At 41.2% G+C, this 26,989-nt stretch overlaps 1 protein-coding gene and 4 pseudogenes across 6 annotated transcripts in view; all 5 read right to left on the bottom strand.

Moving 5' to 3' along the window:
• LOC120567191 (protocadherin gamma-A11-like) overlaps positions 1–26,989 on the bottom strand; it is a 270,004-nt gene that overhangs the window by 220,831 nt on the left and 22,184 nt on the right. The gene's annotated exons all lie outside the window — the stretch shown is intronic.
• On the bottom strand, positions 1,813–4,342 carry LOC120567351 (annotated as a pseudogene).
• LOC120567350 lies at positions 6,934–9,781 on the bottom strand (annotated as a pseudogene).
• Positions 11,817–14,396, bottom strand: LOC120567349 (annotated as a pseudogene).
• LOC120567348 lies at positions 20,288–26,911 on the bottom strand (annotated as a pseudogene).

Here is a 26,989-nt window from a genome sequence, read left to right as displayed (position 1 = left end):
TCAGCTTAGGTACACGCATCTTGGTTGATCACTATTTAATTAACAAAAAATGTGTCCCTACCTCAGGAGAACCATCAGAATCTCCAAAGACATCAGCAAAGTCTGATGGACTTTTCCTCAGAGTCTGGTCAGCAGGCAGTGTGTTGTCATTGTAAGACGTCACAAACTTAAAGTCACTGGTTCTAGAACCTGTTGTCAGGTAGGCGTCATAATTGTGTAAGCGCGCGAAAGTTCCTGTGCCGTCAACATCTGCGTTATTAGGAGGGGAGATAAGCGCTGGGGATGGCAACTGCTCCATCAAACAACAGTCTGGGCTTTCCTCGCGCGACAAAACCTCACACCCAGGATGATGATAATGAAGGTCAGAAAAAGGTGGACACAGACACCAGCCGATGATCAGATAAGAGGTCAGTTTGGAGTTCTTCTAATCGTAAGAAATATCCTTCAGTTCCGGCACCTCAGCCAAGTTATCAGAAATAACACACAAACAGACATGTATTTCTTTCCAAAACAAGGTCTTTAGTGGAATTTTTTAATTTACCCTAATGAGCAACAAAACCATATTTGCATTGTCGTTGATGTTGACGTTGGTGTAAACATCAGGAAAAGATTACTTTTTTCAGAGATAGCTTTGAACATGGTGCAATTGTTCACCTATTAAACTGTAAATTTGGCATACCTTCAGAAAGGCTGACCAACAGCTGTTACAAAGCCCAAGAAAACAATGCTGCCATTTCATTTATTACCTTGGTACATCAAAATGCATCAAATACGACATTATCTGAGTTTGAAGAAAGGGAAAAAAAATAATTCTGCAAAATGTTTAAAAAAAAAATGCTTTTTGCATTTGAATGGAGAGACGACTTTAACACTATTTTCCCTCTCTGGTACTTCTTTAATCCATTATCATTGTAAAGGAATGTTCCAATTTGTACATGACAAAAGTGTCTTACAATAGTCCAGAAAGACATCACCTTTATAAAGCGCATCTGTTGATTTAGAAAACTGAATCCTTGAATATAATAATTATTTCAAAGCACCTCTAGCTGTGAGTACAACTTATCAAATATTTTACATTAGTTTTGTACCATACAGTGTTTTGTAATTAGGATTGCACATGGACAACAAAGACAATGTATCCATCAAGAAAAGAAATACCTAAATTCGAAATTGTGCGATAGTCTGGACATGAGGATATACCATATTATGTCAACAAATGTAACAAAATAAATTAAATGAGAACGCATTTTCCTTGGCAATGCCCACTTCACTCAAAGCCAACACAGATAATGGAAGCACTACTACTCAAGCAGAACGGTTAAAGAGGCTCACTTTTCATATTCATATGACTCTAATACCGTGTCCCAATATCCAAAAAAGGTAATTAGCTCCACCTGAGTGTCAACTCTACAGAAGTTGAGAGAATTATAACAAAAAAGAGCAACAACATATTGAAATGAGATAAACACAACGTGAAAAACCAAAAAATTTTAGAAAATGCAATAAATTCCTTTAAACAAAGCTCAAAAGAAAGGTGATTTGCAAGAAATGCATCATAGGATCAAACAGAGTTCAGCACCATGGACAGAGTGAAAGGAACGGACTGTCAAAAAGTTTCCGTTACTAGGGCATGAAGGGCAATAATGTGAACATATAAACATGTATTTAACATAATATCCCCAAATAGAAATATGACCTAACCCTGACAATTTAATCATATAGGCATCACCATCATTTTTTTATTAGACTTTTAAAAAGTATATTTAAATCACAAGCGCAGACAAGACCAATTTAACTTGAAAGAGCAAAAAACTAAGTTGCAGAATGACTGCAGAGCGATGAACAAGAGTTCAGTAATGCGAAATGTGTCCCTACCTCAGGAGAAGCATCACAATCTCCAAAAGCATCAGCAAAGTCAGATGGACTTTTCCTCAGAGTCTGGTCAGCAGGCAGTGTGTTGTCATTGTAAGACGTCACAAACTTAAAGTCGCTGGTTCTAGAACCTGTTGTCAGGTAGGCGTCATAATTGTAAGCGCTGCGTAAAAGTTCCTGTGCCGTCAACATCTGCGTAATTAGGAGGAAGATAAGCGCGCTGGGGATGGCAACTGCTCCATCAAACAACAGTCTGGGCTTTCTCCTGCGACAAAACCTCACACCCAGGATGATGATAATGAAGGTCAGAAAAAAGGTGGACACAGACACCAGCGCGATGATCAGATAAGAGGTCAGTTTGGAGTTCTTCTCATCGTAAGAAATATCCTTCAGTTCCGGCACCTCAGCCAAGTTATCAGAAATAAGTAAATACATGGAACAGGTGGCAGAGAGAGAGGGCTGTCCGTTATCTTTCTACTGACACAATAAGGTTCTGTTTCATGTTGTCAGACTCAGAAATGTCCCGCTGTGTCCTGATCTCTCCGCTGTGGAGACCAATAGTGAAAAGTCCCGGATCAGTGGATTTGACTATATGATAGGACAGCCAAGCGTTCTGTCCGGAGTCCGCGTCCACCGCTATCACTTTGGACACCAGAGAGCCTCCGTGTGCAGCTTTGGGGACCAGCTCGGTCATGAAGGAGTTGCCCTCCGGGGCGGGGTACAGTATCTGAGGAGAGTTGTCATTCACATCCGATATGAAGACACTGACGGTCACGTTGCTGCTGAGCGGAGGAGAACCGTTGTCTCTGGCCATCACGTGGACTTTAAAACTCCTGAACTGTTCATAATCAAACGACCTCACAGCGTGGATCACCCCCGTGTCTCCGTTAACAGATAGATAGGAGGACACCGGGGCACCGTTCACCTCACCGGGTAACAGAGAATAAATCACTGTACCGTTTTGTCTCCAGTCGGGGTCTCGAGCGGTAACGGAACATAAAAGTGGAGCCAGGTTTGTTATTTTCAGTCACATATGCGCTGTACGACTGTTCCTCAAACACAGGTGGGTTGTCGTTGATGTCTGCTACAGATAACTGAACAGTTTTAGAGGAGGACAGAGGTGGAGAGCCCTCGTCAGTGGCAGTGATTGTAATGTTGTAATCAGACACTAGTTCACGGTCCAGTTGTCCTGTGGTCACCAGAGAATAATAGTTTTTAATAGAAGGGACCAACTTAAAAGGGACGCCTTGCTGAATGGAGCAGCGGACCTGTCTGTTATTCTCAGAGTCTCTATCCTGCACGTTAATGATGCCCACCTCTGTACCAGGTGACACGTTCTCAGGTATGGGGTTAGTCAGCGATTTCAGGTATATAACTGGGGCATTGTCATTTACATCTGTAACATCTATGATGACTTTGGCATAAGAGGTTAATCCCAAACCATCTTTTGCTGTGACGCGCAGTTCAAAAGATGACGCCGTTTCAAAATCAACTGTGGTAGTCAATTTTATATCACCTGTCTTGTGATCTATGATAAACATTGACCTAATATCTTCTGAAATGTGTCCAAAATCATATGTAACGTCTCCATTGAGTCCCTCATCGGCATCAGCAGCACTCACTGTCAGCGCAACAGTACCGAGTGGAGAGTTTTCAGGCAGACTGGCTTTATAAACGGCCTGGCTGAACACTGGGACGTTATCATTAGCATCAAGTACAGTGATGTGAATGACCACAGTACCTGATCTCTGAGGAGAACCACCATCCAACGCTGTAAGAAGTAGATTGATTTCCTTTTAATATTTCGCGGTCAAGCTCTTTGTTAAGGACAAGTTCCACAGAATTAGTTCCAACGCCCAGAATAAAATTGTCATTGCTTTGGAGGTTGTAGGTCTGAACTGAATATTTGCCTATATCCGCATCATGTGCTTCTTCTATTGGAAAACGGGCACCTTTTGACGCGGATTCACTTATATCTATATGGATCAATTCTTTATTAAATCGCGGAGAGTTATCATTTATGTCCTGGACATGCAGACTAATTCGATGCAATTCTAATGGATTTTCTAACATGAGTTCTTGTTTTAAAACGCAGGATGCTTTGTCTCCACAAAGGCCCTCTCGGTCAATCCTCCCGGCAGCTGTCAGATCCCCGTTTCTTAGGTTTAAATCACAATAACGTTTGTCGCTCCCATCGGTATCAATGCGGGCCTTTCGAGCGGATAGCCTGCTTGGTTCAAGGCCTAAGTCTTTGACAATATTACCGATCACAGATCCGCGTCTCATCTCCTCAGGAAAAGAATAGCTTACATCTCCATTGGCAAAATCAAAAGAAACGAGCAGTAAAGCAACGGCACAGCTTTGTAATGCGAGCCCTGTGGTAGGCATCATGTCGCCGATCTGAAATAGTAAACGATCCCTTGCCAGTGTACAGGCACAAAGGCAAAATATTAAGTATTTAAACCAAAAATAACACAATCCGAAGACCAAGTCTCTGCCTTTCTGGACGATCAAATGCAGCACATTTAGTCACATTGTGCGTCGATATCAGTGGGTGGATGTCGACACATAATCTATTACAGCTGGTGCATAGCGACATCGTGAGTCTCCTCTAGAAATTGCATACGTCCACTAGCAAGGAAGTCTGTACAAAGCGTAGAATTATGAAAAAAGCATATATGAAAAGCATATTTAAACTCGGGGAATTATATATTGAAATTCCTTTACACATGTGAGAATGAAACGTAAAGGGCAGGTCTAAAACAGCATTGTTCACCACGGCACGTCAAGCACAGTTTTTAGATGTTCAAAAAAGACTAATTTTTTCTGAACATTATATTCTTGTATTGAAATAAAGTAGGCTACCTATGAAGTTCAACTTGTAGTGAATAATTGTTCTGAAATATTTCTTGAAGCTATCCACAACTGCTCTGGAAACAAGTAATGTTTGTAAAGAGTGAGCAAAACGGCACCCTTTGACAAATCCTATAAAATCCCTAATAAATGACCGACTACATTGTTTAAATATTGTATTTAAGCGAATAAACCATCTTTAAACTGACATTTTAATACCGTGCTAAAAACAATGACGGGAAAATAAATACGTTAATGAGCACCAAAAAGAACAGTTTCATTTAATTGCAGGATTCTAATCACTTTGCTCAAAACAATAGGGCTACATTCTTGCACAGGCTACTCGGTATACAAAATTCAACAAGTCAGGTAAACAGCTAGACTTCACTACAAAATGCAACTTGTATTGGATTGTTTTTGTTTTTAAATCATTAAAAAGAAAATGAATAAGCATATACATAAATAGGAAAATAGGCAGTCTATTATCTGGGACTGCAAATATGACGATGCCATCAAATACATACAAAGAAACGACTGTAGATGTGTTACACAGCAACACTGCTCAAACCGAAAAGCATGTAGTTGTAAGGTAGAGGAAGAAAGAAGATGTACAATATAAATGACATATGACAACCCAGACACCTAATATTAGAGTCCATAATATCCTTTACAAGCTATGGGTAATTTCCTATGGAAAGAAAGACTCAACCTAATAAGTCTTACCCACAACAACAACAACAATAACAACAACCAGTGACCAAATTAGAGACCAAAAGCAAGAAAATTGTCAACCACTTAAAAGTTTTCAATCGTTAAAAAGGCATATTTGACTGGTTTGTGATTCATGTGAACATGGTGGCAATACCTAAACATGTTAGTCATATTTGATGAAATGAATACATGCTTCAAGATTCAAAAACCTCAACAAACAATGTATCTGTTTCCAAGTATCCAAAAGATTCAAAAGAAAGCTCAAAAAGCAACTAAGGACAACTACTGTAAAAGCAATAAAATGCATCTAATAAAAGATCTGAAATAACTACGATGCAAAAATCTAAACATACATATCCAAATCCAAATCCTATATATATATACACACACACACACTCACCTAAAGGATTATTAGGAACACCTGTAAGATTTCTCGTTAATGCAATTATCTAATTAACCAATCACATGGCAGCTGCTTCAATGCATTTAGGGGTGTCGTCCAGGTCTAGACAATCTCCTGAACTCCAAACTAAATGTCAGAATGGGAACGAAAGGTGATTTAAGCAACTTTGATTCGTGGCATGGTTGTTGGTGCCAGCACGCGCTGGTTTGAGTATTTCACAATCTGCTCAGTTATTGGGATTTTCACGCACAACCATTTATAGGGATTACAAAGAATGGCCTGAAAAAGTAAAAGCGTCCAGTATGCTGCAGACCTGTGGGTGAAAATTCCTTGTTGATGCTATGATGCTAGAGGTCAGAGGAGAGTGGGCTGACTGATTCCAGCTGATAGAACTTTGACTCACATAACCACTCGTTACAACCGAGGTATGCAGCAAAGCATTTGTGAAGCCACAACACACACACCACTGAGGCAGATGGGCTACACCAGCAAAAAACCCTACCGGGTACCACTCATCTCCACTAAAGATAGGAAAATGAGGACCAAAATTGGACAGTTGAAGACTATAGAAATGTTGTCTGGTCTTATGAGTCTCGATTTCTGTTGAGACATTCAGATGGTAGAGTCCAAATTTGCGTGAACAGAATGAGAACATTGATCTGTCATTCCTTGTTACCATTGTGCAGGCTGGTGGTGGTGGTGTACTGGTATGGGGGATGTTTTCTTGGCACACTTTAGGCCCCTTAGTACCAAATGGGCATTGTTTAAATGCCACAGCCTATCTGAGCATTGTTACTGACCATGTCCATCCCTTTATGACCACCATGTACCCATCCTCTGATGGCTACTTCCAGCAGGATAATGCACCATGTCACAAAGCTCAAATCATTTCAAATTGGTTTCTTGAACATGACAATGAGTTCACTGTACTAAAAGGGGCCCCACAGTCACCACATCTCAACCCAATAGGACATTTTTGGGATGTGGTGGAACGGGAGCTTCGTGCCCTGGATGTGCGTCCCACAAATCTGCAAGATGCTATCCTCTCAATATGGGCCAACATTTCTAAAGAATGCTTCCAGCACCTTGTTGAATCAATGCCACAAAGAATTAAGGCATTCCTGAGGACGAAAGGGGGTCAAACACGGTATTAGTATGGTGTTCCTAATAATCCTTTAGGTGAGTGTATATATATATACACACACACACACACACACACACACACACACACCACCAGTCACAAATCTGAAGAAGTGAGTAGCCCATTTTTAAGATAACATATTTCAAATCAAATCAAATGTTGATGCTCTTACCTCAGGAGACTTATCACAATCTCCAAAGACATCAGCAAAGTCTGAGGGACTTTTCTTCAGAGTCTGGTCAGCAGGCAGTGTGTTGTCATTGTAAGACGTCACGAACTTAAAGTCACTGGTTCTAGAACCTGTTGTCAGGTAGGCGTCATAATTGTAAGCGCTGCGTAAAGTTCCTGTGCCGTCAACATCTGCGTAATTAGAAGGAAAAAAAGCGCTGGGGATGGCAACTGCTCCATCAAACAACAGTCTGGGCTTTCTCCCGCGACAAAACCTCACACCCAGGATGATGATAATGAAGGTCAGAAAAAGGTGGACACAGACACCAGCGCGATGATCAGATAAGAGGTCAGTTTGGAGTTCTTCTCATCATAAGAAATATCCTTCAGTTCCGGCACCTCAGCCAAGTTATCAGAAATAAGTAAATACATGGAACAGGTGGCAGAGAGAGAGGGCTGTCCGTTATCTTTCACTGCCACAATAAGGTTCTGTTTCATGCTGTCAGACTCAGAAATGTCCCGCTGTGTCCTGATCTCTCCGCTGTGGAGACCAATAGTGAAAAGTCCCGGATCAGTGGATTTGACTATATGATAGGACAGCCAGGCGTTCTGTCCGGAGTCCGCGTCCACCGCTATCACTTTGGACACCAGAGAGCCTCCGTGTGCAGCTTTGGGGACCAGCTCGGTCATGAAGGAGTTGCCCTCCGGGGCGGGGTACAGTATCTGAGGAGAGTTGTCATTCACATCCGATATGAAGACACTGACGGTCACGTTGCTGCTGAGCGGAGGAGAACCGTTGTCTCTGGCCATCACGTGGACTTTAAAACTCCTGAACTGTTCATAATCAAACGACCTCACAGCGTGGATCACCCCCGTGTCTCCGTTAACAGATAGATAGGAAGACACCGGGGCACCGTTCACCTCACCGGATAACAGAGAATAAATCACTGTACCGTTTTGTCTCCAGTCGGGATCTCGAGCAGTAACGGAACATAAAAGTGGAGCCAGGTTTGTTATTTTCAGTCACATAAGCGCTGTAGGACTGTTCCTCAAACACAGGTGGGTTGTCGTTGATGTCTGCTACAGATAACTGAACAGTTTTAGAGGAGGACAGAGGTGGAGAGCCCTCGTCAGTGGCAGTGATTGTAATGTTGTAATCAGACACTAATTCACGGTCCAGTTGTCCTGTGGTCACCAGAGAATAATAGTTTTTAATAGAAGGAACCAACTTAAAAGGGACGCCTTGCTGAATGGAACAGCGGACCTGTCTATTATTCTCAGAGTCTCTATCCTGCACGTTAACGATGCCCACCTCTGTACCAGGTGACACGTTCTCTTGTATGGGGTTAGTCAGTGATTTCAGATATATAACTGGGGCGTTGTCATTTATATCTGTAATTTCAATTATCACCGTTGCATATGAAGCCAATCCCAGTCCATCTTTGGCGCTAATCTGCATTTCATATGATGATTCTTTTTCATAATCAATAGATCCAGCCACTTTAACTTCTCCTGTTTTAGGGTTGAGAGAGAAAACTTGTTTTTCATCTGAAACATGGTCAAATCCGTAAGTAACTTCACCATACATTCCCTCGTCTGCATCAGTAGCACTCACTGTAATCACCAATGTATCCAGAGGAGAGTTTTCAGGCAGACTGGCTTCATAAACGGTCTGGCTGAATACTGGCACATTATCATTAGCATCCAGTACAGTGACGTGTATGACTACAGTACCTGATCTCTGAGGAGAGCCACCATCGAATGCAGTAAGCAATAACAAAATCTCTTTTTTGTCCTCTCTGTCTAAATCTTTGTCTAAAACTAATTCACCATATTTTCGGCCACCTGATTTTGTATTTACATTTAGTTTGAAATGATCATTCTGCTGAAGTGAGTAGCCCTGAACAGCATTTTCTCCGATATCTCCATCGTGTGCCTCATCCAAGAGAAAACGTGCACCATTGACTGCCGATTCCTGAATTTCAATCCTAAGTGACTCCTCTTTAAACTGCGGTGAATTGTCGTTGATATCTTGAACGCTGATACTAATACGGTGCAGCTCTAATGGATTCTCTAGTACGAGTTCCTGTTTTAGAACACACGATGCCTTTTTCGCACAAAGCCCTTCTCTGTCAATCCTTTCTTGAACGATCAAGTCTCCGGTGTTGAGATTTACACCGCAATACTGGACGTTGTTATCCTCAGTATCGATACGGGCCTTGCGAGCAGACAGCCTGCCCAAATCAAGTCCCAGATCCTTAGCGATATTCCCAATTACTGATCCTCGTTTCATCTCTTCTGGGATAGAGTAACTCACGTCTCCATATACAGGGTGGAGGACAAGAAAAATAAAAGCAAGGCCGTAGAGCTGCGCAAATCTGTTGTAGCCCATTGTTACAGCGAGAAAGATCAGTACTGCTACTGAGTATGTCAAAATATATCAAAGATGCAAGTGGGGTTTCTCCAATATAGAGAAACAGTCTGTGGTCATATCACGAAGCGTTTTTGTCAAATGCAGTACAATAGCAGAGTCAAGCTTTCAATTCGTCGAGACAGAAGGGAGGAGAATGACCATGTCCTCTCGTTTACTGGTACACACTGACACCATGAGTATTTGCCTGGGTATAACAAGGCGATGTATGACTTCTGACGTCCTTAAATATAGACTAGTTCAGAGAACGTTGTTGATAAAAACAATATTACTACAACTGATATAAAAACAATAATAGCTTTACTATTTTATGATCAACTTGCCTTAATACAAAATGGCTTGTGATGTAAAAAAAAAAAAAAAAATTGGGGATCAACATGAAACCCTTCAAATTGTGTCTTGCAAACAATCCTATGTTCTCACATAATTTTTGTTTTGTCAAAATGTACAATAAGCACAGAAACTATTTCTGTAGGCGTTTCCCTTTATCTCACATCTGTATATGCTGCCTGAACATTAAAGGCTAAAATGTTGATCCTAAGACGTTATGTCCCTCCCTCATTGATGAAACGGTGATATTTTTGTTTTCTCCCTTGCTGATCTTTATTGCCATTTCCATCTTACTGGTGTGGATCAAGTAAAATAGAGAAAATTCATTTAAGTATCTTCTTGCATGCCATGTTGTGCTAAAAGTATAAAAAGACTGTGCATATTGAAAGCGCATGTAAAAAACAACTTAAATATTTTAATCAACTATATACAGAACCATCATTTGAAGTTGCATACTGTAAATTGAAGCAATGTGTGCCTTCAAACCTATCACCAACACTTCTGTACTCTATGTTGAAGCACTGCAGTGACACACAGATCTGTTGGAATAACCACTGTCCTGAACTAGTTTTGACAACTTGAAAACACAAACAGACATGTATTTCTTTCCAAAACAAGATCTTTAGTTAAATGTTTGAATCTACCCTAATGAGCAACAAAACACAACTTGCCTTGTCGTTGATGTTGACGTTGGTGCAAACATCAGGAAAAGATTACTTTTTTCAAATAGAGCTTTGAACATTGTGCAATTGTTCACCTATTAAACTGTAAATTTGGCATACCTTCAGAAAGGCTGACCAACAGCTGTTACAAAGCCCAAGAAAACAATGCTGCCATTAAATTTAGTACCTTAGAACAGCAAATGCATCAAATACGACATTAACGGAGTTTGAAGAAAGTAAAAAAAAAAAAAAGAAATTCTGCAAAGTGTTTAAAATAAAATGCTTTTTGCATTTGAATGGAGAGACGACTTTAACACTATTTTCCCTCTCTGGCACTTTTTTAATCCTTTATCATTGTAAAGGAATGTTCCAATTTGTACATGACAAAAGTGTCTTAAAATAGCCCAAGAAGACATCACCTTTATAAAGCGCATCTGTTGATTTAGAAAATGAATCCTTGAGTATATTAATTATTTCAAAGCACCTCTAGCTGTGAGTACAACTTATCGAATAACTTACATTAGTTTTGTACTACACATTGTTTTGTAATTAGGATTGCACATGGACAACAAACAAAAAGTATCCATCAAGAAAAGAAATACATGAATACAAAACTGTGCGACAGTCTGGACATGAGGATATACCATATTATGTCAACAAATGTAACAAAATAAATTAAATGAGAACGCATTTTCCTTGGCAATGCCCACTTCACTCAAAGCCAACGCAGATAATGGAAGCACTACTACTCAAGCAGAACGGTTAAAGAGGCTCACTTTTCATATTCATATGACTCTAATAACGTGTCCCAATATCCAAAAAAGGTAATTAGCTCCACCTGAGTGTCAACACTACAGAAGTTGAGAAAATTATAACGAAAAATAGCAACAACATATTCAAATAAGACGCACAAATAGCACAACGCGAAAAACCTAAAAAATTTAGAAAATGCAATAAATTCCCTTAACAAAGCTCAAAAGAAAGGTGATTTGCAAGAAATGCATCATAGGATCAAACGGAGTTCAGCACCATGGACAGAGTGAAAGGAACGGACTGTCAAAAAGTTTCCGTTACTAGGGCATGAAGGGCAATAATGTGAACATATAAGCATTTATTTAACATAAGATCCCCAAATAAAAATATGACCTAACCCTGACACCTTTACCATAGAGACATCACCAGAATTTATGAAAAGACTTTTAAAAAGTATATTTAAGTCACAACCATAGACAAGACCAATGGAACTTAAAAGATAAAAAAAAACAAAGTCGGTCGACATAAAAAGGACGATGAACAAGAGTTCAGTAATACGAAATGTGTCCCTACCTCAGGAGAAGCATCACAATCTCCAAAAGCATCAGCAAAGTCTGATGGACTTTTCCTCAGAGTCTGGTCAGCAGGCAGTGTGTTGTCATTGTAAGACGTCACGAACTTAAAGTCACTGGTTCTAGAACCTGTTGTCAGGTAGGCGTCATAATTGTAAGCGCTGCGTAAAGTTCCTGTGCCGTCAACATCTGCGTAATTAGGAGGGAGATAAGCGCTGGGGATGGCAACTGCTCCATCAAACAACAGTCTGGGCTTTCTCCTGCGACAAAACCTCACACCCAGGATGATGATAATGAAGGTCAGAAAAAAGGTGGACACAGACACCAGCGCGATGATCAGATAAGAGGTCAGTTTGGAGTTCTTCTCATCGTAAGAAATATCCTTCAGTTCCGGCACCTCAGCCAAGTTATCAGAAATAAGTAAATACATGGAACAGGTGGCAGAGAGAGAGGGCTGTCCGTTATCTTTCACTGCTACAATAAGGTTCTGTTTCATGCTGTCAGACTCAGAAATGTCCCGCTGTGTCCTGATCTCTCCGCTGTGGAGACCAATAGTGAAAAGTCCCGGATCAGTGGATTTGACTATATGATAGGACAGCCATGCGTTCTGTCCGGAGTCCGCGTCCACCGCTATCACTTTGGACACCAGAGAGCCTCCGTGTGCAGCTTTGGGGACCAGCTCGGTCATGAAGGAGTTGCCCTCCGGGGCGGGGTACAGTATCTGAGGAGAGTTGTCATTCACATCCGATATGAAGACACTGACGGTCACGTTGCTGCTGAGCGGAGGAGAACCGTTGTCTCTGGCCATCACGTGGACTTTAAAACTCCTGAACTGTTCATAATCAAACGACCTCACAGCGTGGATCACCCCCGTGTCTCCGTTAACGGATAGATAGGAGGACACCGGGGCACCGTTCACCTCACCGGGTAACAGAGAATAAATCACTGTACCGTTTTGTCTCCAGTCGGGGTCTCGAGCAGTAACGGAACATAAAGTGGAGCCAGGTTTGTTATTTTCAGTCACATAAGCGCTGTAGGACTGTTCCTCAAACACAGGTGGGTTGTCGTTGATGTCTGCTACAGATAACTGAACAGTTTTAGAGGAGGACAGAGGTGGAGAGCCCTCGTCAGTGGCAGTGATAGTAATGTTGTAATCAGACACTAGTTCGCGGTCCAGTTGTCCTGTGGTCACCACAGAATAATAGTTTTTAATAGAAGGAACCAACTTAAAAGGGACTCCTTGCTGAATGGAGCAGCGGACCTGTCCGTTATTCTCAGAGTCTCTATCCTGCACGTTAATGATGCCCACCTCTGTACCAGGTGACACGTTCTCTGCTATTGGGTTCATCAGGGGATTTCATATAGATAACTAGAGCGTTGTCATTTACATCAGTGATTTCAATCATTACTTTTGAATCGGATGAAAGTCCATAACCATCTTTAGCATCGATGCGCATTTCATATTTAGAATTACTCTCGAAATCAACCTGTCCTATGACTTTTATTTCTCCAGTTTTACTGTTCAGTGAGAAAACCTTTTAGCCCTTTCTGATATGCGGCTGAACTCATATGTCACCTCCCCATTAACTCCCTCGTCTGCATCAGTAGCACTTACACTGACGACTACAGTATCAAGAGCAGAGTTTTCAGGTAGACTGGCTTTGTAATAGGCTTGCTCAAACACTGGGGCGTTATCATTAGCGTCCAAAACAGTAACGTGTATGTTAGCAGTTCCTGATCTTTGTGGATTGCCACCATCAATGGCAATCATCACGAAATTTTAAACCGTGTTCTTTTTCACGGTCGAGCTCTTTGTCTAAGACTAACTCGACGTTTTTAGACCCATCTGCATCGTCTCGAACAGATAAAACGAAGTGTTCATTCTTTTGTAAACTGTATTGTTTAATTGTATTTTGTCCAATGTCAGCGTCATGTGCTTCGTTAACACGATATCGAGCTCCTTTTGATAGCCGATTCGCTTATTTCCAGTTTAATTGTATCCTTTTGGGAAAACGGGTGAATTGTCGTTTACATCCTGGATGAGCAGTGAAATACGGTGCAGCTCCAACGGGCTCTCAAGGACCAATTCAAATTTAAGCATACATGAAACCTTCTCTCCACACAGCTCCTCTCTGTCAATCCTTTCCCTGATGATAACATTTGCCGTTTTTAGATCAACATCGCAGTAGTGCGCATAGCTTTCCTCAGTATCGATACGGGCTTTACGACTGAACAATTTCCCTACTTCCAGCCCGAGGTCCTTAGCAATATTTCCAACAATGGATCCGGGTCTCATCTCCTCCGGAACAGAATAGCTGAGGTCTGCAGTGGTGATGTGGACAAAGACGGCAAAGCCGCAGACAAAGCTCAACAACGATTGTCCTTTGAGGTCCATAGTTTCTCCCGAAAGAAGATATGAACACGCAAATTCCCCTTTTTGCTGATAAAATTCAGAAGTAATGGTGAAATTAAGACCGCCGCTCATACAACAATGGCAGCTCTGGTTATAAAGCTTGAATTACTCCTTTTTCAGTGGGTGGAGATATGAACCTCCTCATATCTGCAAGTGAGCAGCGACGCCGTGAGTTTATTTGGAATATTGCAAAAAAAAAAAAAAAACTACTAGCCCAGCATAAGATGCCACAGTTGCTGCCATGATCGACACTGCAGTATCATATTTCAATGTTCAGACGAAAAGTGGAAATGTTTACTGGGATGTTTTGGGTTTGGTGTATAAGCGCATAAAGAGAAAACATTATTCAGCACCATGGACAGCGTATGAACGGCGAGGAGTCGACCCAAAGCTCTCTCTAATTTGACATTTCTGTTTCTTAAAGTATAAATAAATAATAGGGACTGATCATTGAACATAAAATAGAATTATGGTGTGACATTTCAAGTGGTGGGTGAAATACAACGTGAATAAACTGACAATGGCAAAAACGTGTTTCAAATTGAATTATCGAGGCCTACAAAATATTTGTATCTCATTTTCCCATTTATTCAATATATAGGAGGCTGTTTTATTTTATCTGTGCATCAGTCGGTTAACAATACATACATGTAACTAAGAATTCCAATAGGCATGTGTGATAGTTAGGCAATGTCTTAGAGTAACAGAACGCGCAGTAAGCTTCATATTTATTGAACAAGTATTTTGTTTTTCCATCAATTAATAAAATCTAAAACATGATCAAAGCTTACAATCAGTATCACATTTACAACAGTTGTTTGAAATGTGATTAAATGTGTCGCTTAAGCACGCATGTTTGGTCAGCTTACATTTATAAAAAGAACTACATATAAAAATTCAAACTTTGAATAATGCTACTTTAAACGTTGATGGGATGAAAGGAACAAATAGCGTTTCCAAAAGCAAGTGATAAACGCAATAGACCGATTGCGAGGTCACAGATATCAAGTAAAGATGGATTTGTTATGTACAGGTGAAAAATAAGTTGTCATGATAAAACCCGGGGCTACATTTGGTTAAAAAATACAATGTCTTTAGCTAACATGTAACTGCTGATATTTAAATGGGTCTTAATTACACGCTGAAATATAGTCACTGATATATGTAAAAACAAATACATTAGAACTTGACACAAAGACAACTTTTAACAGCAAAAGGCTAAATGAATGCCTTATTTCCCTTCATTTGAAAAACATACAATCCAGATACTGTAAATAAGCGGTATTAAATCACAATAAAGCACTGGAAGAAAAGTGTGAAAGCAAAGCCTTTTCACGTCATAAATATGGATTGTTATGCCAAAAACAAACCGCATACAAAAAAGGCATCCGACTGCTCGTTGCTTATTTGATACAATGCATGCAAGTTTACCTGAAGTGCATGGCGACACTAATGGAAGGTCACCATCAACGTTAAATGTTAGATACAACAATATATAAGGCCTACCTCTGGAGACTCATCTGGCGGACCAAACACCTCAGCAAAGTCTGATGGACTTTTCCTCAGAGTCTGGTCAGCAGGCAGTGTGTTGTCATTGTAAGACGTCACAAACTTAAAGTCACTGGTTCTAGAACCTGTTGTCAGGTAGGCGTCATAATTGTAAGCGCTGCGTAAAGTTCCTGTGCCGTCAACATCTGCGTAATTAGGAGGGAGATAAGCGCTGGGGATGGCAACTGCTCCATCAAACAACAGTCTGGGCTTTCTCCTGCGACAAAACCTCACACCCAGGATGATGATAATGAAGGTCAGAAAAAAGGTGGACACAGACACCAGCGCGATGATCAGATAAGAGGTCAGTTTGGAGTTCTTCTCATCGTAAGAAATATCCTTCAGTTCTGGCACCTCAGCCAAGTTATCAGAAATAAGTAAATACATGGAGCAGGTGGCAGAGAGAGAGGGCTGTCCGTTATCTTTCACTGCTACAATAAGGTTCTGTTTCATGCTGTCAGACTCAGAAATGTCCCGCTGTGTCCTGATCTCTCCGCTGTGGAGACCAATAGTGAAAAGTCCCGGATCAGTGGATTTGACTATATGATAGGACAGCCAGGCGTTCTGTCCGGAGTCCGCGTCCACCGCTATCACTTTGGACACCAGAGAGCCTCCGTGTGCAGCTTTGGGGACCAGCTCGGTCATGAAGGAGTTGCCCTCCGGGGCGGGGTACAGTATCTGAGGAGAGTTGTCATTCACATCCGATATGAAGACACTGACGGTCACGTTGCTGCTGAGCGGAGGAGAACCGTTGTCTCTGGCCATCACGTGGACTTTAAAACTCCTGAACTGTTCATAATCAAACGACCTCACAGCGTGGATCACCCCCGTGTCTCCGTTAACAGATAGATAGGAGGACACCGGGGCACCGTTCACCTCACCGGGTAACAGAGAATAAATCACTGTACCGTTTTGTCTCCAGTCGGGGTCTCGAGCAGTAACGGAACATAAAGTGGAGCCAGGTTTGTTATTTTCAGTCACATATGCGCTGTAGGACTGTTCCTCAAACACAGGTGGGTTGTCGTTGATGTCTGCTACAGATAACTGAACAGTTTTAGAGGAGGACAGAGGTGGAGAGCCCTCGTCAGTGGCAGTGATTGTAATGTTGTAATCAGACACTAATTCACGGTCCAGTTGTCCTGTGGTCACCAGAGAATAATAGTTTTTAATAGACGAGACCAACTTAAAAGGGACGTTTTGTTGAATGGAGCAGCGGACCTGTCTGTTATTCTCAGAGTCTCTATCCTGCACGTTAATGATGCCCACCTCTGTACCAGGTGACACGTTCTCTGGTATGGGGGTAGTCAGTGATTTCATGTATATAACTGGGGCGTTGTCATTTATATCTGTAATTTCAATTATCACCGTTGCATATGACGCCAATCCCAGACCATCTTTGGCGCTAATCTGCATTTCATATGACGATTCTTTTTCATAATCAATAGATCCAGCCACTTTAACTTCTCCTTTTTTAGGGTTAAGAGAGAAAACTTGGTTTTCATCTGAAACATGGTCAAATCCGTAAGTAACTTCACCATACATTCCTTCGTCTGCATCAGTAGCACTCACTGTTATTACCAATGTATCCAGAGGAGAGTTTTCAGGCAGACTGGCTTTATAAACGGTCTGGCTGAACACTGGCACATTATCATTAGCATCCAGTACAGTGACGTGTATGACTACAGTACCTGATCTCTGAGGAGAACCACCATCGAATGCAGAAAGCAATAACAAAATGTCTTTTCTGTCCTCTCTGTCTAATTCTTGGTCTAAGACTAATTCACCATATTTTCGTCCACCGCCCTTTGTCTTCACATTTAATTTGAAATGATCATTCTGCTGAAGTGAGTAGCCCTGAACAGCATTTTCTCCGATATCTCCATCGTGTGCCTCATCCAAGAGAAAACGTGCACCTTTGACCGCTGATTCGTGAATTTCAATCCTAAGTGACTCCTCTTTAAACTGCGGTGAATTGTCGTTGATATCTTGAACGCTGATACTAATACGGTGCAGCTCTAATGGATTCTCTAGTACGAGTTCCTGTTTTAGAACACACGATGCTTTTTTCGCACAAAGCCCTTCTCTGTCAATCCTTTCTTGAACGATCAAGTCTCCGGTGTTGAGATTTACGCCACAATACTTAACACTGTTATCCTCAGTATCGATACGGGCCTTGCGAGCAGACAGCCTGCCCAAATCAAGTCCCACATCCTTAGCGATATTTCCAATTACAGATCCTCGTTTCATCTCCTCCGGGATAGAGTAACTCACGTCTCCATAGACGGGGTGGAGGACAAGAAAAATAAAAAAGCCAGACCGTAGAGTAGCGCAAATCGGCTGTATCCCATTGTTACAGCGAGGAAGACCACATACACAGTCAAAATATTATGATGTAGATCAAACAGTATCAACAATGCATCGTGATTTCATCCAATAAACCAAACATTTCACATTGCAGTCCTATACGGAGCAGGGTTTAACTATGGTAACACAGCTGAGTCAGGCTTTAAATTCGTTGAGACAGTAGGGTGGAGAATGACCATGGCTTCTCGTTTGCTGGTACACACTGACACCATGAGTGTTAGTTTAGGTATAACACGACGATGAAATTTTTTTTTCATAACATATTTAAAATGGAGACCAATTCAGTGATCCTAATTTTAAAATGTTTTAAAAGACATTGCTATACTATTTTAGGGCTATCCTACCATGAGTATTGAGACAACATATAATACCAATGGCCTACTTCTGATGTAAAATAACAAGACAAACATAACAACTGTTTGTTTATCTCGTTAGAGCCATATTTCCAAACAACAGTTAGAAAAAGAACAAATATTAAACTGTCTGATGGCAAAAGGGGGACCGGTTTAATTTTAAATTTCTTTTGTTACTGTTTTAATGTCTCTCAAAACTGCATGAGAACTGATGTCCAAATACCTTAGGTCCATCTTTGATGAAATGGTGGACACATTTTTTCTTTTTCTGCACTTTCTTCACATTACCACCTTAATGGGTAAAGGGTAAAGTAACACATATGCTCATTGGAATTGTCTTCATATTTAGCATCTATTGCTCACATTGTATGAGACTTTGTAACTTTGCTGATTGTATGAGACTTTGTAACTTTGCAGATTAAAAGCATGTGGAAATGTATTACTGTATTTAACTAACAAGGTTGAACTTACCAAACCATCATTTGACTGTTGTAGACTGGGAATTAAACTGTCGTGTTTTCAAAAACACATCACAAACGAGAATGTTTAAAACTCAGGGGAAAGATCAAAAATCTTACATAGGTCTTTGTATGAATGCTTTAGCCTCCAGTGATAGGCAACACAAATGTTTTCAAACACTGAAACGGTAGGAACACATGTTTTGGATACTGTTTTAAACATGGTGTGTCCTATTGCTCTATGATATAGTATTTAACCCTGACGTTTGGGAAACTATAAAAACAAGTTAAGAGTGATTAATAGTTGTTGCAAAGGTAAAGGAAATTGGGCTGAAATTCAATTCCTCAACCTATAACAGTATACATCCATACCATACAACACTGTCAAAACTTTCAGAATAAACCTACTATTTATATGAGCTGCTCCATAAAAACTTGACTGCAATGCCTTGTATTTGGTATGCATTCATTTGCATTCATTTTGTATTGTACAGTGTTTGTAATAGTAGTATTTACTACTATACAACATCATATGGTATATATCAAGGAAACAAGTGCATTACTACAAAAATCGCATTGAAGAAAAACGAGATGGTTGTGCTATTCTGTCGAAGGCATACACTTTGTGAAAAACGGTATGTCATGTGAACTTAGAAAAACGAGACTCTACTAGCAGAACGGAATAAACACAGAGGCTCCATTTACATTATCTTCATACTCCTCTCTCGTTCTACGTTGAAAGTGATAAACTTCTAATGAGTATAAATCCACCAGATTAAAGCAACGACATATGCATATGAAAACACGAGAGCAAGAAAAACCTAAATAGATTAGAAAAGTCTGTAATGAAAAGCCAATGTACTGAAACACAACACAGCAAAGGAGAACAATGACAAGAGCATAACGCACAAAGGTAAACTATCTCTGATAATATATCACAGGTTCAAACAAAGTTCAGCACCATGGACAGAGACATAAGGAACGTACAGTCATTGAAAAAGTTTTCCTTTACTGGAAGATGATATGCAGCGATTATGTAACCACATAGACAAAAATTTACTTCAAGAAAACAAATGTTTAAAAAAAAATTACAAACATCCCAAGGGATTGACAGTATGGACACATTCAACGATAGCATGTGCGCTTAGTGTAATGGTGTGTCTGCGTATGTGAGTGTGGAGGATGAGGTGTGTGGATTGGACATAGTTAGGAAACTGTAAAACTTGCTTTCTGAGCTGTTCAGCTTAGGTACACGCATCTTGGTTGATCACTATTTAATTAACAAAAAATGTGTCCCTACCTCAGGAGAACCATCAGAATCTCCAAAGACATCAGCAAAGTCTGATGGACTTTTCCTCAGAGTCTGGTCAGCAGGCAGTGTGTTGTCATTGTAAGACGTCACGAACTTAAAGTCACTGGTTCTAGAACCTGTTGTCAGGTAGGCGTCATAATTGTAAGCGCTGCGTAAAGTTCCTGTGCCGTCAACATCTGCGTAATTAGGAGGGAGATAAGCGCTGGGGATGGCAACTGCTCCATCAAACAACAGTCTGGGCTTTCTCCTGCGACAAAACCTCACACCCAGGATGATGATAATGAAGGTCAGAAAAAAGGTGGACACAGACACCAGCGCGATGATCAGATAAGAGGTCAGTTTGGAGTTCTTCTCATCGTAAGAAATATCCTTCAGTTCCGGCACCTCAGCCAAGTTATCAGAAATAAGTAAATACATGGAACAGGTGGCAGAGAGAGAGGGCTGTCCGTTATCTTTAACTGCCACAATAAGGTTCTGTTTCATGCTGTCAGACTCAGAAATGTGTCCGCTGTGTTCTGATCTCTCCGCTGTGGAGAGCAACACTGAAAAGTCCCGGATCTGTGGATTTGACTATATGATAGGACAGCCAGGCGTTCTGTCCGGAGTCCGCGTCCACCGCTATCACTTTGGACACCAGAGAGCCTCCGTGTGCAGCTTTGGGGACCAGCTCGGTCATGAAGGAGTTGCCCTCCGGGGCGAGGTTCCGTATCTGAGGAGAGTTGTCATTCACATCCGATATGAAGACACTGACGGTCACGTTGCTGCTGAGCGGAGGAGAACCATTATCTCTGGCCATCACGTGGACTTTAAAACTCCTGAACTGTTCATAATCAAACGACCTCACAGCGTGGATCGCCCCCGTGTCTCCGTTAACGGATAGATAGGAGGACACCGGGACACCGTTCACCTCACCGGGTAACAGAGAATAAATCACTGTACCGTTTTGTCTCCAGTCGGGATCTCGAGCAGTAACGGAACACAAAGCGGAGCCAGGTTTGTTATTTTCAGTCACATATGCGCTGTAGGACTGTTCCTCAAACACAGGTGGGTTGTCGTTGACGTCTGCTACAGATAACTGAACAGTTTTAGAGGAGGACAGAGGTGGAGAGCCCTCGTCAGTGGCAGTGATTGTAATGTTGTAATCAGACACTAGTTCACGGTCCAGTTGTCCTGTGGTCACCAGAGAATAATAGTTTTTAATAGAAGGAACCAACTTAAAAGGGACGCCTTGCTGAATGGAGCAGCGGACCTGTCCGTTATTTTCAGAGTCTCTATCCTGCACGTTAATGATGCCCACCTCTGTACCAGGTGACACGTTCTCAGGTATGGGGTTAGTCAGCGATTTCAGGTATATAATTGGGTCATGTCATTTACATCTGTAACATCTATGATGACTTTGGCATAGGACGTTAATCCCAAACCATCTTTTGCTGTGACGCGCAGTTCAAAAGATGACGCCGTTTCAAAATCAACTGTGGTAGTCAATTTTATATCACCTGTCTTGTGATCTATGATAAACATTGACCTAATATCTTCTGAAATGTGTCCAAAATCATATGTAACGTCTCCATTGAGTCCCTCATCGGCATCAGCAGCACTCACTGTCAGCACAACAGTACCGAGTGGAGAGTTTTCAGGCAGACTGGCTTTATAAACGGCCTGGCTGAACACTGGGACGTTATCATTAGCATCAAGTACAGTGATGTGAATGACCACAGTACCTGATCTCTGAGGAGAACCACCATCCAACGCTGTAAGAAGTAGATTGATTTCCTTTAATATTTCGCGGTCAAGCTCTTTGTTAAGGACAAGTTCCACAGAATTAGTTCCAACGCCCAGAATAAAATTGTCATTGCTTTGGAGGTTGTAGGTCTGAACTGAATATTTGCCTATATCCGCATCATGTGCTTCTTCTATTGGAAAACGGGCACCTTTTGACGCGGATTCACGTATATCTATATGGATCAATTCTTTATTAAATCGCGGAGAGTTATCATTTATGTCCTGGACATGCAGACTAATTCGATGCAATTCTAATGGAATTTTCTAACATGAGTTCTTGTTTTAAAACGCAGGATGCTTTGTCTCCACAAAGGCCCTCTCGGTCAATCCTCCCGGCAGCTGTCAGATCCCCGTTTCTTAGGTTTAAATCACAATAACGTTTGTCGCTCCCATCGGTATCAATGCGGGCCTTTCGAGCGGATAGCCTGCTTGGTTCAAGGCCTAAGTCTTTGACAATATTTCCGATCACAGATCCGTGTCTCATCTCCTCAGGAAAAGAATAGCTTACGTCTCCATTGGCAAAATCAAAAGAAATGAGCAGTAAAGCAACGGCACAGCTTTGTAATGCGAGCCCTGTGGTAGGCATCATGTCGCCGATCTGAAACAGTAAACGATCCCTTGCCAGTGTACAGGCACAAAGGCAAAATATGAAGGATTTAAACCAAAAATAACACAATCCGAAGACCAAGTCTCTGCCTGTCTGGACGATCAAATGCAGCACATTTAGTCACATTGTGCGTCGATATCAGTGGGTGGATGTCGACACATAATCTATTACAGCTGGTGCATAGCGACATCGTGAGTCTCCTCTAGAAATTGCATACGTCCACTAGCAAGGAAGTCTGTACAAAGCGTAGAATTATGAAAAAAGCATATATGAAAAGCATATTTAAACTCGGGGAATTATATATTGAAATTCCTTTACACATGTGAGAATGAAACGTAAAGGGCAGGTCTAAAACAGCATTGTTCACCACGGCACGTCAAGCACAGTTTTTTAGATGTTCAAAAAAAGACTAATTTTTTCTGAACATTTATATTCTTGTATTGAAATAAAGTAGGCTACCTATGAAGTTCAACTTGTAGTGAATCATTGTTCTGAAATATTTCTTGAAGCTATCCACAACTGCTCTGGAAACAAGTAATGTTTGTAAAGAGTGAGCAAAACGGCACCGCGACGACAAATCCTATAAAATCCCTAATAAATGACCGACTACATTGTTTAAATATTGTATTTAAGGGAATAAACCATATTTAAACTGACATTTTAATACTGTGCTAAAAACAATGACGGAAAAATAAATACGTTATTGAGCACACAAAAAGAAAAGTTTCATTTAATTGCAGGATTCTAATCACTTTGCTCCAAAAACAATAGGGCTACATTCTTGCACAGGCTACTCGGTATACAAAATTCAACAAGTCAGGTAAACAGCTAGACTTCAATACAAAATGCAACTTGTATTGAATTGAATTTGTTTTTAAATCATTAAAAAAGAAAATGAATAAGCATATACATAAATAGGAAATAGGCAGTCTATTATCTGGGACTGTAAATATGACGATGCCATCAAATACATACAAAGAAACGACTGTAGATGTGTTACACAGCAACACTGCTCAAATCCGAAAAGCATGTAGTTGTAAGGTAGAGGAAGAAAGAAGATGTACAATATAAATGACATATGACAACTCAGGCACCTAATATTAGAGTCCATAATATCCTTTACAATCTATGGGTCATTTCCTATGGAAATAAAGATTCAACCTAATCAGTCTTACCTACAACAACAACAACAACCAGTGACCAAATTAGAGACCAAAAGCAAAGAAAATTGTCAACCACTTAAGTTTTCAATCGTTAAAAAGGCATATTTGACTGGTTTGTGATTCATGTGAACATGGTTGCAATACCTAAACATGTTAGTCATATTTGACGAAATGAGAAATTAATACATGCTTCAAGAATCAAAACCTCAACAAACAATGTATTTGTTTCCAAGTACCCAAAAGACTCAAAGGAAAGCTCAAAAGCAACTAAGGACAACGACTGTAAAAGCAATAAAATGCATCTAATAACAGATCTGAAATAACTACAATGCAAAAATTCGAAACATACATATCCAAATCCATATATATATATATATATATATATATATATATATATATATATATATATATATATATATATACACACACACACACACACAACTAGCCCAGTCACAAATCTGAAGAAGTGAGAGCCCATTTTTTAAGATAACATATTAAATCAAATGTTGATGCTCTTACCTCAGGAGACTTATCACAATCTCCAAAGACATTAGCAAAGTCGGATGGACTTTTCCTCAGAGTCTGGTCAGCAGGCAGTGTGTTGTCATTGTAAGACGTCACGAACTTAAAGTCACTGGTTCTAGAACCTGTTGTCAGGTAGGCGTCATAATTGTAAGCGCTGCGTAAAGTTCCTGTGCCGTCAACATCTGCGTAATTAGGAGGGAGATAAGCGCTGGGGATGGCAACTGCTCCATCAAACAACAGTCTGGGCTTTCTCCTGCGACAAAACCTCACACCCAGGATGATGATAATGAAGGTCAGAAAAAAGGTGGACACAGACACCAGCGCGATGATCAGGTAAGAGGTCAGTTTGGAGTTCTTCTCATCGTAAGAAATATCCTTCAGTTCCGGCACCTCAGCCAAGTTATCAGAAATAAGTAAATACATGGAACAGGTGGCAGAGAGAGAGGGCTGTCCGTTATCTTTCACTGCCACAATAAGGTTCTGTTTCATGCTGTCAGACTCAGAAATGTCCCGCTGTGTCCTGATCTCTCCGCTGTGGAGACCAATAGTGAAAAGTCCCGGATCAGTGGATTTGACTATATGATAGGACAGCCAGGCGTTCTGTCCGGAGTCCGCGTCCACCGCTATCACTTTGGACACCAGAGAGCCTCCGTGTGCAGCTTTGGGGACCAGCTCGGTCATGAAGGAGTTGCCCTCCGGGGCGGGGTACAGTATCTGAGGAGAGTTGTCGTTCACATCCGATATGAAGACACTGACGGTCACGTTGCTGCTGAGCGGAGGAGAACCGTTGTCTCTAGCCATCACGTGGACTTTAAAACTCCTGAACTGTTCATAATCAAACGACCTCACAGCGTGCATCGCCCCCGTGTCTCCGTTAACGGATAGATAGGAGGACACCGGGGCACCGTTCACCTCACCGGGTAACAGAGAATAAATCACTGTACCGTTTTGTCTCCAGTCGGGATCTCGAGCAGTAACGGAACATAAAGTGGAGCCAGGTTTGTTATTTTCAGTCACATATGCGCTGTAGGACTGTTCCTCAAACACAGGTGGGTTGTCGTTGATGTCTGCTACAGATAACTGAACAGTTTTAGAGGAGGACAGAGGTGGAGAGCCCTCGTCAGTGGCAGTGATTGTAATGTTGTAATCAGACACTAGTTCACGGTCCAGTTGTCCTGTGGTCACCAGAGAATAATAGTTTTTAATAGAAGGGACCAATTTAAAAGGGACTCCTTGCTGAATGGAGCAGCGGACCTGTCCGTTATTCTCAGAGTCTCTATCCTGCACGTTAATGATGCCCACCTCTGTACCAGGTGACACGTTCTCTGCTATTGGGTTCATCAGGGATTTCATATAGATAACTGGAGCGTTGTCATTTACATCAGTGATTTCAATCATTACTTTGGAATCGGATGAAAGTCCATAACCATCTTTAGCATCGATGCGCATTTCATATTTAGAATTACTCTCGAAATCAACCTGTCCTATGACTTTTATTTCTCCAGTTTTACTGTTCAGTGAGAAAACCTTTTTAGCCCTTTCTGATATGCGGCTAAACTCATATGTCACCTCCCCATTAACTCCCTCGTCTGCATCAGTAGCACTTACACTGACGACTACAGTATCAAGAGCAGAGTTTTCAGGTAGACTGGCTTTGTAATAGGCTTGCTCAAACACTGGGGCGTTATCATTAGCGTCCAAAACAGTAACGTGTATGTTAGCAGTTCCTGATCTTTGTGGATTGCCACCATCAATGGCAATCATCACGAAATTTAAACCGTGTTCTTTTTCACGGTCGAGCTCTTTGTCTAAGACCAACTCGACGTTTTTAGACCCATCTGCATCGTCTCGAACAGATAAAACGAAGTGTTCATTCTTTTGTAAACTGTATTGTTTAATTGTATTTTGTCCAATGTCAGCGTCATGTGCTTCGTTAACACGATATCGAGCTCCTTTGTCGGCAGATTCGCTTATTTCCAGTTTAATTGTATCCTTTGGGAAAACGGGTGAATTGTCGTTTACATCCTGGATGAGCAGTGAAATACGGTGCAGCTCCAACGGGCTCTCAAGGACCAATTCAAATTTAAGCATACATGAAACCTTCTCTCCACACAGCTCCTCTCTGTCAATCCTTTCCCTGATGATAACATTTGCCGTTTTTAGATCAACATCGCAGTAGTGCGCATAGCTTTCCTCAGTATCGATACGGGCTTTACGACTGAACAATTTCCCTACTTCCAGCCCGAGGTCCTTAGCAATATTTCCAACAATGGATCCGGGTCTCATCTCCTCCGGAACAGAATAGCTGAGGTCTGCAGTGGTGATGTGGACAAAGACGGCAAAGCCGCAGACAAAGCTCAACAACGATTGTCCTTTGAGGTCCATAGTTTCTCCCGAAAGAAGATATGAACACGCAAATTCCCCTTTTTGCTGATAAAATTCAGAAGTAATGGTGAAATTAAGACCGCCGCTCATACAACAATGGCAGCTCTGGTTATAAAGCTTGAATTACTCCTTTTTCAGTGGGTGGAGATATGAACCTCCTCATATCTGCAAGTGAGCAGCGAC

Source organism: Perca fluviatilis, chromosome 10 (genome assembly GCF_010015445.1).
Source record: "Perca fluviatilis chromosome 10, GENO_Pfluv_1.0, whole genome shotgun sequence".
Lineage (NCBI taxonomy): Eukaryota > Metazoa > Chordata > Actinopteri > Perciformes > Percidae > Perca > Perca fluviatilis.
The sequence above is the reverse complement of the archived record's forward strand: the minus strand, read 5'-3'. Positions and strand labels throughout refer to the sequence as shown.